Source organism: Neopelma chrysocephalum, unplaced genomic scaffold, assembly GCF_003984885.1.
Source record: "Neopelma chrysocephalum unplaced genomic scaffold, ASM398488v2 Primary Assembly neopelma1_61b, whole genome shotgun sequence".
Taxonomy (NCBI): Eukaryota; Metazoa; Chordata; class Aves; order Passeriformes; family Pipridae; genus Neopelma; species Neopelma chrysocephalum.
The window spans coordinates 9,163,661-9,178,043 of record NW_020897717.1 but is presented as its reverse complement, the minus strand read 5'-3'; positions in this window follow the sequence as shown (position 1 = coordinate 9,178,043).

Here is a 14,383-nt window from a genome sequence, read left to right as displayed (position 1 = left end):
TGAAAGGTCATATCCATAGAATCATAGAATGGCCTGGGTTGGAAGGGACCTCAAAGATCACCTAATTCCAACCTCCCTGCGATGGATAGGGGCACTCTTCACTAGACCAGGTTGCTCAGAGCTCTGTTCAACCTGGCCTTGCACACTGCCGGGGACCATCCAGAGAACATCCACAGCCCCTCTGGGCAACCTGTTCCAGTGCTCACCACCCTCACGGCAAAAAATTTTTTTCCTAATAACTAATCTAAACCTATTCTCTTTCAGTTTGCAGCCATTCCCCCTTGTCCTATCACTACATGCTCTTGTGAAAAGTACCTCTCCATCTTTCTTGTAGTTTCCGTTCAGGTACTGGAAGGTCGCAATTAGGTCACCCTGAAGCCTTCTCTTTTCAAGGCTGAACAATCCCAGTTCTCTTAGCCTTTCCTCATACAAGAGGTGCTCCATCTCTCTAATCAACTTGTGAAAGGTCTGGTGTCTGCAAATGCTTTGCTTTTAACAAGACCAAGGTAAGAAAATGGCTTGGGAGTATTTTTCTTTCCTCTTGGAACATACAGATTGAACAAGTAATTTCTGCATTTAAAAGTAGAGCAATGCTTGCAGCTTTCCTCTTCCTTTAATTCTCTAATGACCTCAAGATGGCACTGTTGCCTTGTCTTTGCAGAGACTCTCTTTTATTGTACTTTGGTCCAACATTTAATATCTGATTAAAATATATTTTTTACCTGTTTTGTTCTATGCATGTTGCTGCAAGATCCGGATTTTCTTAGGACATGGATGCTTTAGTACTTGCTGGTGCAATTAATTGTAATTATCTCCAATTTGCCAGTTTGCAACTTTTATATATGTTTCATAAAAATACTTGATTCAAAGTCCCAGTTAACAATTACACTATTAGGAATACAAAATGCTGCAGAGAGTGCAAACTGTATCAATCACAATGGCAGTAATAATTGAGAACAGCTTAAGTTACAGCTGTAGCATTAAGCTATTTAATTGCATTACTTGCAATGTCTTCCTGGAGTACTATCACTCTAATATGAGAAATGCAGTGTTTCTTGAGGGTTTTGAAATAAGAACTTCATACCACTATATGTCAAGCATAAGGAAAGGCATCCTGGAGATGGTCTTTGCCCTTGAGGAAAAATGTCAGTTTCAGGATTCCAAAGCAAAAATCTTGAAAGAACAAAGTTGTTTTTGGAATAGAATGTGTGTAGCAGTGGAATTGCATTCAGGATGCAGTTTGCAAAAACATTCAGGAAATAGAACATTCATAAAATAGAATATTTATGCAAAAAGTGACTGCCTATGGAGTGCTTGCAAAACATTGCCATCATGAGATGGGTATACTTATCTCTTAAAAGAGAAAGTAAGTCTGTACATATGGATCTGGTACAGCTTAAGCCTTATAGGATGATAATAAGGATGTACACCATTATTATAGTGTACACCATTATTATGTGGAATGTTGTGAGATAAATTAATGTTTAATACAGATGTCAGGAATTTTAATAATATGATTAGTTGTGAGCACCTCTGAAATTACAGAAGGCTTATATGCATAAGAACATCGTTTAGCTCAAGGGTAGTCTAGAGAGGAAGTTGCATCATCTTTGAAAATTCTGGGCCAGTTTCATGATTTTCAGCCTTCATGTGTGACCTTAATCAAGATCCTGTCCCAGGCCTTAGGTTCCCATGTGTAACAGGCTTGTCACAGCAGGGTGCTCAGAGACAGCACTGGGATGCTCTACAGGTCTGCATTTGGGCAGAGTTTTGGTAACAGTGATATAACCACTTCAGTTTCCTACTTCAGACAGGTGTGCATTTAGTAGGGAATGGAATTTACTGGGAAAATAGTGGTGACTTACTAAAATAATTTATTTAATGATTAGCCTGATCAAGTGTCCCCTCTGCAGCCAGTTTGGCAGTCCATTCCATGTGACTATAGTGCTTGAACAGTGTAAAAGTGCTGGGAAGACAAAATGCTCAGAGAAAATCAGACATAAATATAGAGGACCATCAAGCTTAGTAAAAATGGGAGATGCGAGCTCCAAGTCTCCGTCTCTTTGTGTCCCAGTGGCAAGTGCAGCCTCTGCACCCCAGGTGGGTTTTCTCCACGGTGCTCATCTGAGTTTCTCCAGACATGGTTGATGTTTGGCTGTTGCTCATTTCCCAGTCCAAGAAAAGGATATGGAAAATATGTGGGAGGACCACGATGCCATCAGTGGAGCTGATGCTGTTCTGGAGGTCCAGTACCCCCACTTCTCCCCACACAGAGGTGTTAACAGGGTATAAGTGTAATAGTGGATAAGACTTCTCAGAAATACCATCTTGCAGACAGAACCTCCTATTCTCTGTCATATTCTTTACCCCCCAGAAAAGTTGTAAAACAGCATTTCCAGCTTTTCACCCAGCTTTAGGCTGATGGTTGCTTAGGGTTGATGGTTTAACCTTCAGTGTTTGCTGTAGGTTGCCAGGAGTTTACAACTTACAGGGTATTGCTGTGGTCCAAGGCCTATGATTTATTGATCCCTGTACTCTCAGGCCTCCTGCTATTTCATTTAAAGTTCACAGCCTGTGTTTAGCATTTTGTGGTTTGCTAGAGTAAATTATAAACTCCTGAAAGATACAACTCTCAAACTCTACTCCTGAAGTAAGATTCGTAATCTCCAAGGTTCATCTCTCTGTGGTCTGATTCAAGACCTGGTTTTGGCCGCATCCATCTGTGCACTCAGATTTCTCAGGAACTTGCTAAGTTGTTGGATAGAGCTGTAAGAAGGTATATACTGTAGGATAGTGCAAGATAGTGGAAGCACAGAAACTTGAGCTGGAATGGGGCTGTAGAGTACCTCGAGGGCTTGAAAAAGAGCATTCGTTGTGGCTACTCACCCACAGAAAATGTTGAAATAGTAAAAATAGTAAAAGCCTCAGTAATTTTGAAGGAAAACTTGAGGAACTGGCAGTTAGCATCTTAGAAATGTGAGGAGCACATTGATAGCTGCCCTCATTGATAGCTGCCTGGACAGGGGCAATTCTTCAGATTTCATCGGCATGATCATGGGGAAAACAGGCAGTGAGGATATTAACGCTTATCCTGCCAGGCCATGAAATCCCAGTTCTTGTTTGTGTGCAATGATGATCTACTTTATACTCTGAACGTGTGTAGCTGCTCCTTGTATGCTGATTGCACACAGCAAAAGTGGTCCTAGAAAAGCTGTCTCACAGCTGCATGGTTATGCAGCACCTCTGAGGCCACCAAGGATTGTCGAAGGGAGCGCTCCTGGGATCTAGTAGATTACTGTGCGGTTCCTGGGGATCATTTGGTATCTTTGGTTGGGGGGAGTGGGGTAGGTGGAATCAAGATGATACAGGGATCAACAGCCCCACTCCATGCAGTGTTTTCTCCTGCTGTGTGAGGGAGCGCATGTTGATTGATCCTATGACTCCTCTTAGTTTAGCTAGTGAGGCCCACAGAATGGATCAGACACTGGAGTGAGGGACGGGTGGGTGGGGAGGGATCAGATGTGAACCCAGCATAGGCATTTCTCTCTAAGAGGGGCTCCTGGGGAGAGACTCTCTTCTCTCCTGACATTCCCTTTCCTCCTTCAGTAGCCATATTCCAATCAATACATACTATAGTTTATTTGATCACTTTTATGCCAGGGAGCGCAAAGCCCTAAAAATTAAGCCTTGTTGGAGCCCAGCCCTGCCTCCCACTTTGGGTGGGGAAAGAGGAAGAGTTTGGGCAGGGTTGAGCTGAAATGGCATTTTGCCACTTCTGATTTCCTCACAGCTTTCACAGTGGGGCAAGATCTCCATCCCTGGAACCCACTCAGCTTTTGACTGCACCTGTGCCTGGGTGGCATTTCAGGGCCACTGAAGTGGCTGCTGCAGTTTGAAACAGGAGCTGCTGCTTCACTTTTTGTGTTGCTTAACCCCCTCCGAACTGCAACGAAGCTGGTGAGTAAGGACACAAAAATATTACCCTGGAGGAAGGTGACCAAAAGTATAAAGTTTATTTTTGACAGTGAATGAAGTGTTTCCTCCTCATAAAGATACCCTCCTCCCACCCCCACCCTCCAAACTCACAGGCTGAGTGATGATGCTTCAATGTGATGAGGTGTTGGCACTCTGGGGAGAGGGAGAGAAACTGAAAACTGATGTTCAGTGGGAGAAAGGTCCTGTCCACCCTCTACCAGGTCCACAGTGTCCAGACTCCACTGGTTGTGCTCAGAGCTGCACCCAAGCATCCCAGTTGATTCTCCATTTTGGAGGAGAGCAGGATGGCAGGACATGTGCCATTTCCTCCAGCTAACCATGGGAGATCAACCTCCTCAGTAGCTGTAAGAGTGGGATGCTTGTGTGCCTGCTGCCACCTTCCAAAACCCATTATCCCACCCATGCCATGAAGCTGGGTACCCACCCTGAGAGACCCACTTCTAGGAGAGGAGCTGATCCTGGATGATGTCCTTGTTCATCTTGAAGAGCATGTCCCTGCAGATCATGGCCAGGGTAGCACTGGCAGCCGGTCCCAGCACTTCCTGATCTGTTCAGGCACCAGGTAGAATCTTCCTTTAAAAAATAAATTAAAATGCATGAAAGTACATTAATAAAAAAACTGGAAAAAATAAAAAAAGGTAAAATGTTATCACTGTATCAAGGCCCAGGGAAAAGCTGTCCACTACATGCAAGGAATAACCCCACCCACAGGTGGGGAAAAACCCCACCTTTCCCTCCCCCAGCCCAGCCCAAGCCCTTCCTCACCTGAAAGCAAACTGGCCTGTGCACGGGTTCGGGACTCCTCCCTCTGGCACTCCCACGGGTGGATGTTTTTGTCAGGCTGCCGCCCCGAGTCCCAGTCCAGGCCGGGGTGGGTGGTGGACACTGCCAGCAAGGTGGGAGCTGGCTCCCATTCCACAACATCCACACCCTCCCCCTCCAAAAAGCAATTTGGCAGCCAGCTGAAAAATTAGTTCCATCCCTCCCCAGCAGAGAGGGGAACCTCTACTGCCTGGCCAGGCTGGGCCCTTTGATGCCTGGGACTGGGAGCATCCCCCCACTGGGTGTGGACTCATCTTGATTTCATCTGGATGTGGAGTGTGTCTTTGAGGAAGGTGCTGCAACCAAAGACAAACAGCTTTGCCCTGCTGGTGGCCAGCTGAGGGTGATGTTCTCCAGCTTGATGTCACACTGCAGGATGCCACAGTTGTGCCCTGAGTTGCAGGGTGACCATGATGCCATTGCACTGCAAGGGGGATGTTTCCCCTTTTCCAGTCTGTGGGAACTTCACTGGACTGCCACGACTTCTCAAATATGATGGAAGCACCTAGCCACTTCCTCTGACACTTTCCCCAGGGCAGGTGGAAGCATCTCATCAGCTGTGATCCCTACTCAGTGCTACTGAGTAGCAGGGATACAGTCTGGTTTTCTTTGCCTCTTAATACCATGAGATGTGTGGAGCTGCTACTTGCTGGGCTCCTGGATCCTACTTTGTAGGGGAATGGATCTCTGCTGTTTTCTGGGGCAGGTGAACATCCTCCAACCAAGAGTGCTTGAAAATATCTTCCAGTGATGGCCTGTCCAGGGGATGCATGGAAAAATACCATCTGATGAGGTGCTGGCACTCTGGGGAGAGAAACCACCCCAGTCAGTGGGAGAAGGCTCTAATCCACCCTCCAGCAGGGTTTGCAGTGCCCAGTTATGACACTGCAGGGTTTGCAGTGCTCAGAGTTATGTCCAATCTCCCATTTGATTCTCCATTTTGGAGGAGAGCAGGATGGAGGGACGTGTGCCACCTCTTCCAGCTAACCATGGGAGATCAACCTCCTCCATAGCTGCAAAAGCAGAATGCTCGTGTGCACCTCCAATATCCCAACACTGTTATTCCCCCCATGCCACAAAGCTAGATACCCCTCTTGAGACACTCACAGTGGGAAGAAGAGCTGGCCCCAGATGAAGTTCCTTTCAACAACTATGATATGCTATTTAACTCTTAATGCTCTTTAACTCCTCCTAAATTTTGAGTTATTAATGAACCTGTTAGGATATACTGTACACAAACAATCAGTACAAAGTTGGAGAAAAACTGTGTATGTTTTGCATGGATTTATTATTGTTATTATTATACAAATGCATACTACCAAAGACACTGTCAACTTCAGTTCTAGTCCAGTATCCCACAATATCAGGCTGTGAACAAATATTTTTGAATGATCCTACAATAGAATCACCAATTGTTCTCTTGCAGAAAATCAGAAGCATCAACAAGGAAAGCACTGAATAAAATCAAACCTTTGCAATGGTAAGGACAGCTTTCAGTATATGCAAACACAGAATTGTCTTCTACTCTCCTTTTTAGTAACCAAGCACAAAACAGTTAGCCTCTTCCCCCATTTACAGGCTCGGCCTTGAAGAATAGTAGCTGCTCACTTCTTTAATGCCAGGAGAACTCCTTACCATGCTGTAAATCATCCTGTCCTGTTTCAGCCTCAGCAATGCTGAGAAATAGGACACGTACCCAGCCTCAGCACCGCATGTCCCTGACCACATGCAACACATTTAAGATCTGCAACTACCAGTGAGGTCCCTTCCTGTCCTTGGCAAATAAATAATAAATAAATAAATAAATAAATACATGAAATAAGCATGAATATAATATATAATATTATATATAAGTATATAAAATATAATGTCTAATAGATAATATATATTTAATATAATAATGCATTAAATAAATGCATGCACTAGACATTTCTTAACCTGGGAGTTAATCTAAGGAAACTTGTATTTAGGGTTTGTTTTATCTGGCAGTGAGGTTTTCGGTTGGTTTTAAGCATGTAGCTAGTAGGAACAAACCCATGCTTATATTTTGTCTTTGCACACCTGTTGGGTCCTTCACATCACACCAATGCAGGCCACTTGGTGAAACTGGAAATATCTCCATGGCAACACCTACCCTTTTAATTTTATTACTTAAATTAAGCCTAGTACTTGATGAGAGGAAGTTCACTCTGAATTAACAGGGGGAACTTGTCTCTGCATGCACTCAGTGCTCTGCTTTCTCATGTAGGTTGGTCAGATTAGTGTCACTCTTGCTTATCTGTTTTAGGAAGTGGTTACTTCTTTGAAAAACAGAGGAAGGATAATTTTAAGTAATTTTATGTAGATTCCTGAGGAGGAAGCAAAAGATAATATTTGATATACTTTCCTTTTTTTTTTTTTTATTTTGTCTAAGCTAATTGTCTTTTGGTACAGGAGGGAGAGCGGTTGTTAAAAGAGCAGTAGTTTATTTACAGGTACTTAGGGTTTCACTGTAATTTCTGGGATGGTAGAAATACTAACCCTAATTTGACATCATTGGAAGCAAAGGATTTCCGTGTAATTGCCTTTGCAAGGCGTGTGTTGTAATTGGAAATTATAATTTAGTACCCATTTCACAATTACATCTTCCTCTGTGATTTATAGAGAAACCTTTTTTTCAAAATTTGGGCTTAGTATCATAATAAAAAATCCATTGACCCCTCCAGCTGTTTATTAGGGTCAACTCTTTGCAGTGTATTACTTCTGGATTTTCTCTTATACTGATCCTAATTAATGTTTTATTTATCTACTTTTGAAACATTTCCAGTATGTGGACCTGAGTGACTGGGGCTGCTCTTGCCAGAAGACACTGGCAGACAGGGAATAGCCAGACTGCAGGGCTGAGATATTAAGGAATGAGTCGGCTTCCCCATGGCCTGAAACCTTTCCATCACTGCTGGCTAGATTTCAAAAAGTCAGCTCACAGTTTAGGCAGGAGTCTCTGATGTGAGAATCTCTGAGTCAGGGCTTAAAGTTATATCAATGCTGCAGCTCTTAATGAACAACCTTTGAGCAATAATTTGAGAACCTGTCCTTGAGATTTTCTGTAAATTTTCTTTCATCTCCCTTAGAGCATCTGTGAAGGACAGGGGATTCCCAAAGAAACCTGTCCTTATTCACAAAATATATAACCTGCTAAGAACTATCCTACTAAAAGCTGCTGTTAAATGCATTTCCTCCACTTGCCCACTGATAAGTCCTCTAAGTTTCAGGCATGAGTGACATCAGAAGAATGACAGTGTTGGTGCTCTGCAGCTCTGGGAGACATCTGCCATACCTCAGAGACTGACGAACGAGGTTTGCAAATTACCAAGGAAAGTTGCTACAGTATGCAAAGCTAGGGCAAGATTATTAGGTTTTGTCCTTGGATTTTAAAAGCTCTTGTGGGAGCCATTGATGCTATTGTGGCCTGGGTTGTGTACAAAGTCCTGTCTTTTTGATTTAGAGTGTTTATTTGTTTCCAAATCTCTTTCCCCACCATCCCTCATTTCTACTCTCCCCAGGGATGATTCAGTGGAATAAAACCACATGAGTATAACACCCATCCAGCAAAAACACTTGAGGACAGACTTTAAACTGAGCAAGTGTTTTATTACTTCCTGAAGAAGAATGGTTTTACAAAGTGATACCCTTATGTTTATTACAAATAATATGTCTTATAAACAAATAATTTTAACTAAAGAGAAACCTGTAGAAACCACCCTCACTGCCCAACAATCAAGTGAGGCTGGCAGAAGAAAGCAAGAACTTTGGAATTAGAAGAAATTACTAAATCTAACACTGCCTATTGCTTGCTTTTGATTTTTCCTTCCCTCTCATTGTCTTTGTTCCATCTTGACTCTCTGCTCCATTTCCTTTGTATTTTTCAGTCACCCTTTTTTTTTAATCTGGCACAAATAAAACCCAGAATATTACATTGTTTGTTTGATTGCTGTGCTGGGAACTGTTTAGAGGGCTGAAGAACTCAGTTCACTGAAACCATCAGGGTAAGTAGATAGCAGCACAGAAATTAGTGTGCTCAATGCAGGCCAGTATTTACTTTGGGTATCTGCATATTCTTTTGATGTGAAAGGAGTATTGTACTCTTCTCAGTGCCTTGCCACAGAAGCATTTCTCCAGCAGTAAAACTGAAAAAGCAGGTTTAATTATTAGCTGTTTTGCCACCTTGGTGACTTCAGCAAGCTGAGTGCAGACTGTAGATCATGGCACTCAGGCACACCCAAAGGCTGTGCAGGCAGTCTTGAAAGGAAGAGCTGGAGATTACCATTCCCCTCAAAAGGCTCCATCTCTCCCAGATAAACACCTGTGCAGGAGTGAATATAAGGAGCTGGTTGCCATGCTGCAGGCAGGAGGATCTCCAAGCACCCCTGCTATCCCACTGACCCAGAGGGTTCCCTTGCTGGATGGAGCAGATAACAAAGAAACATGAAATTGAGCCGCCTCCAAGTTTGGGGTTACACTGAGGCATGTCAGTCAGAGGGTACAGCACTGAGTTGCTGTAACTGGTTGCTCCCTCCCACAGGCAGGCTGAGCACTGGGTTTTGGCTGCCAGAGAGTGATGTCCACGTGCTGGGACCTGTGTCACCATCCCAAACAGCACAAACAGGCTATGTGACACAGTTACAGCAGGTCAGAGAGAGACTAAGGAGGCCAGGAGGACTAAGGAGGTCAGGAGGATGCTATGGAATGTGGGGCTAAGATGAGTCATCTCAGTAGAGGTGAGAGCTCACTCATGCTACACACCCTGCTAGGAAGTGCTGGGCCATGTAGCCTTGCCAGACTGCCCCTGTTGCCCCGACTGCTAGAGCAGGACAGAGTCAATGCCAGGAACCCATCACATATGGCTATGGTAAATTATGACGACAGAGATCAAGCAGCTCCTCCTCTCCCCCCCATAAAATTTCCCAGCCTACATGCTGCCTGCATGTTGCCATACAGAAGATTTCAGGAGGGGCCACACACGTGCACGCCCAAATCCTTGTTCACTCACACAGAGTGTCCTAAAGAACAATCCACTGATATGGCTGCCTCCCATGGAGGACTGTGTCAGCCCAGTCTGTTACACAACTCCTTGGGGAAACATGAACACACAAACACTATTGGCTGCCTTTCTGTGTGCTTATATGCTGCAATCGAGTCTCTATGAGTCTGAAACATATATGGGAAACATTTTTCCCACTTAGGATTAGGTACAAAGGTGTTTGATATAACTACTAACAACAGAGAAGCTCTGAAGACCAGTTTGAAAAAGATCTACTAATTCATTGACTTTTAACAGCAGTGTCTTTATGTATTTTGATAGTGTTTATGGTGACTTTATATCACTACACTAGTGTAAAATGCATGTACCTGTCCATGAACAACACTGGTGTGCTGTGAAGCTGCTCATCAAATAGGCACGTATTTTGCTTATTTATATATTCCCCTGTTTACAAGGAGGATATCTTTCTATAAGGAAATTTCCAAGAAAGAGATAGGCTCTGGTTTATCTAATTGGCAAAGGCACAAAGTATGCCTACTATATGTGGCTAATAAAAAACTGAATAGCATATTCCTAGAACTTTAGTTGGCACTGTTCAGGATCCTAAGGTTATACACAGTTTAACTGCAGCTTTTTGCACAAGAGCTTGACAAATGACAGGAAAAAAGACCTTTATCCCCACAGTTAACTAACCAGATAATATACATTGTTAGTCAGTAAGGGAGACAGAGCACGTATTTCACAAACAGATTACTTGGAAACTTGACTGACAAGTCCTTCCTGGGACAGCCACAGTAACTGCTGTGTTTGATCATTGCTTTGTCATCTTAGCAGTTATAGAAATGGGTTCCCTCCATTGGCTCTGCAGCTACTGTATGTAGCACATCATTTAATCCACCCATGCTGATGTGAACTCTAGTTTCCCCAAACATTAAGATCAAAATATCTGGCTAGTTGTAAAGCAGATCTACACAAATAAAGCTTGCAAGAAGCAGTGTTCACAGTTGCTATTTTGCCATGCAAATAGCCATTCATAACGAACTGTATAGAATCAGCTTGTAAGATTTAAATGAAAGTGTTTTGAAAACTCATGCCCCAAGTGAGGCTCCTCCATGCTTAATCACCTACATAAATGACCTGCTTTCCAAAAGCAGCCACCTCTTGTGTTTGCTTCTGAGGGAACTGTCGACTGCCTAGGACTGATTAAATGAAAACACTTCCTCTATGCCTATGAATTTTAGCTTGGAGACACAGCTTTGAACATCACATTTGTAATATATTGCTATAAGTGTTAATATTAGCAGGACAGACCACTGGATTCTACTCTTTCTTCTGACATTATTCAGTTTGTGATGTTAAAGAGCTCACTTAGTTCATGCTTTAATGTATGAATAAGAAAAATGCTTGTTTAAAAATGGGCAGAACTAACACTTGTGGCAGGAGTCACCTCATTAGCCATTGACCTAATCTCCAAGTAATTCACACCAGACTTTCTTTATAATCCACGACAGAAATGCGCACTCTAAGGATGGGATTCATCTAATCAAGTACACAGCACTGTAGGAGGAGATAAACCACTCCACTGACAAGTGTGATTAGATCTCTGCTGACTCTGAAGGGAGACTCGTGATCTAAAGATGTTTGTGTATCAGCTGCCAATTCTCAAGCATGAATCCCTCCCTTACTGTCCAGTTGAGGCTGTGGTTTCAGGATCAGCATCAGCTGTTGCCAGTATATGGTCACACACTTTTCCCTGCCCCAACCACATGGTTCTGTGTGTCAGCTCTAGCAATCCTGCAGCGCTAGGTAAATAGGATTAACTTGCTGAACTGGCTGAAAAGTAATGATGAAAAAAAAGAATTCGGTTTTGGTTACACTGTCAGGCAAAGCTGATGCCCCTCACATGCCCTAATTTCTAGATCTGAGGCCTGATTGGGAGCAGGAATGTAATTTCTGAAAAGGAATTGTGGTGGCCCTTTTTGGCACCAGCTTTTATTTGGACCAGCTTAAGTTGACCACAAAATGGCCTCTGTGGAAGGCAGTTCTGAAAATGAATAGATGTAGTTACAGAACATGAAGTTAACATGTCTATGCTTACTGCCTTGGGATATGATTTGACAAACATCAAATACAATTGATCCTTCAAAGAGGCCTTCATGTCTCTGTCCTTATATGAAGGTCACATTTGGTGTTTGGAAAAAGGAGCGGTGTTCAGCAGGTTTCAGAGTCAGGATCGCAGCACATTCCAAATAAAAGCATCAGCATTTATTGTGAAATAAAGTGAAATTCATCCATGTCAAGCTGATGTAGTTAATATCTAACACACAAATGGTAAAATGATGAGTATGCTATTGCTCAGCCACTTGAATGACTTTACATAAAAAAGACTTTGTGCCAAGACAGAAGGATGCAGCTCTTGCCTGATGTGTGTTGTGGCAGCAAGAGCAGCAGCGATGTGTGGGTAGGCGAGCTGGCTGGAAACACCAGGAGTACCTGGATTGCTGATGGAGGGTGAGCCTGAGGCTGCCCTCCAGATCAGACCTGTTGGTGCCAGGTCAGAGTGGGAGCCCATCAAAGTGTGTTGCACAGGGGCCCCTGTGCCTGAGCATGCCCTACACGTCGTGTGCCACCAGGCCCTTTGCTGCAGGCAGGCCTGTCTTGCAGAGCAGAAATTATGGGATGTGCCATATCCTGTGCTCATGGCTGTGCCAGGAACCACCCTGTAAACTCTGTATATACACAGCCAGCGTGACAGCTTCCACTCCGGTTTGCCTGGGGATCTTCCTCTTCTGGGCCAATACTGTTCTCGTACCATGTTCTAACATTGCCTAGTTCAGCCCCTGGGACCAAAGTCAGCTCTTTGCACAGTGTTCCCTTGATGTCACTGAGTTCTCAGGAGACATAGAGAGGGGGGGTACCAGCATACCCCCTTTGTCAGGGCAAAACGTGCCACCATAGGGCATGCCTTCTTTGGCAGCATTACACGGAGGTGCTCTGCACCCTCGCACAATTCAAAGCTGCGCTTGTTAAACTAGTTTTGAACTGACTTTTCCAATGCCACAACATGCATGTTTATGACTTCCTACAGTATTACATGTTCTTGTAGGGACTTACCTCAAAGGACCTGAGTGATCTTTTTCCAATGAAAGACTTTTAGAGATCCTACACTAATGAAATCCTTTTTCCTATAGTGACAGTGAAAATCCTGCCCCAATGACCAACTCAGATGCCAGAAAGTATAGTATATTCTCTAACAGGGCCTGATACTGAAGGTAGGTGGAACAGGCACTACAGTGATTAGCACATATCTCTCAGTGTCTGTCCTTGGCAATTACCCATTAATTCATTGACACTCATTGCCACAGCTCCAAGAGAACTGGCTTGGATTACAGGGAGCAATCTCATGTTCTTTCTAAAGGTAATAAAAAGCAGAGTTAACAATATGATTTATTAAAATGCCATATGAAAGATAATTTATTTCAGTAACAATTAAAAATGTTACCAACCAATCAGCTGAAAAGAATATTTTTCATTCTAGAATTCCATGTTTACAGAATTTTCCTGTCCCTGTTGAATCATTGTTACTGTCTTTCCAGCAGAGAGCCACACTGTGTGCAAAAGTGAGTAACACCACAAGTTTCCCTGACTTTTTTCCTTTAATGATTAATATGGTTGTGATTTTTCTAGTAGGATCCACTTGAGCATTGACTGAATAAGGTATTAGCTCCAACTAATACCTTATTAGTATTAACTTCACAGCTGATTAGACCAACTATTTTGCCTGCCTAGTTGTGGATTTTAAGAAAATACTAATTGTCTCATAAGCAGACAAATTGGTAATCAAAGCAGACAGGACATGCTCTTAAGTCCACCAGAAAAAACCAACTGTTTATAAGAAACAGTTATAGATTGGTTGTGCAGTTAATTGTGCCAGAAGTCATGAAGCAGTTAGAGGCCTTTGAATGCCATTGGATCAAATGAATGGCTTGAGAGTAAGAAAGCAAAATAACTGAAGTAGAAAGACCAAAACTGGACATAAGAAAGGCATATTTTAAAAACCAGTTGTTTCTTTATTAGGGCAAAAATATCTTGGAAGGGAAAAAAGCAGTTTTTTAATCTGCTTTGCAAGGTTCAGAAGAAGTATAGTGCATGATGTACTGACCCCCTCAACTTGTCTGGAGTTCTACCAATTCCAAAGAGCCCATATTTCACAGACATTGTAACTATGTAGAAGAAGAAATCTCTTTATAGAGCAAGGTGTCCTTCATTTCCTATCTTAATGCCAATTATAGCTGTAGTCTTTCTTCACAGGTCGCAAACAAAATCATGTAAGCTCATACTTAACTCACCTCTGTTCAAAGAAGTCCTTTTAATTAACTGCAAACTCATGTCTAAGTCCTTTCCTTGATAAAACTGCTTTCCTGAATCAGGACATAACAGTAAATTCCACGCAGAGCAATGTGAACAGTGATATTCACTTTTCATTTGTTTTATTTTTCATCCCAAGGAACAAACTTGTTTATGTAGGTAACTGGACAGTGAATG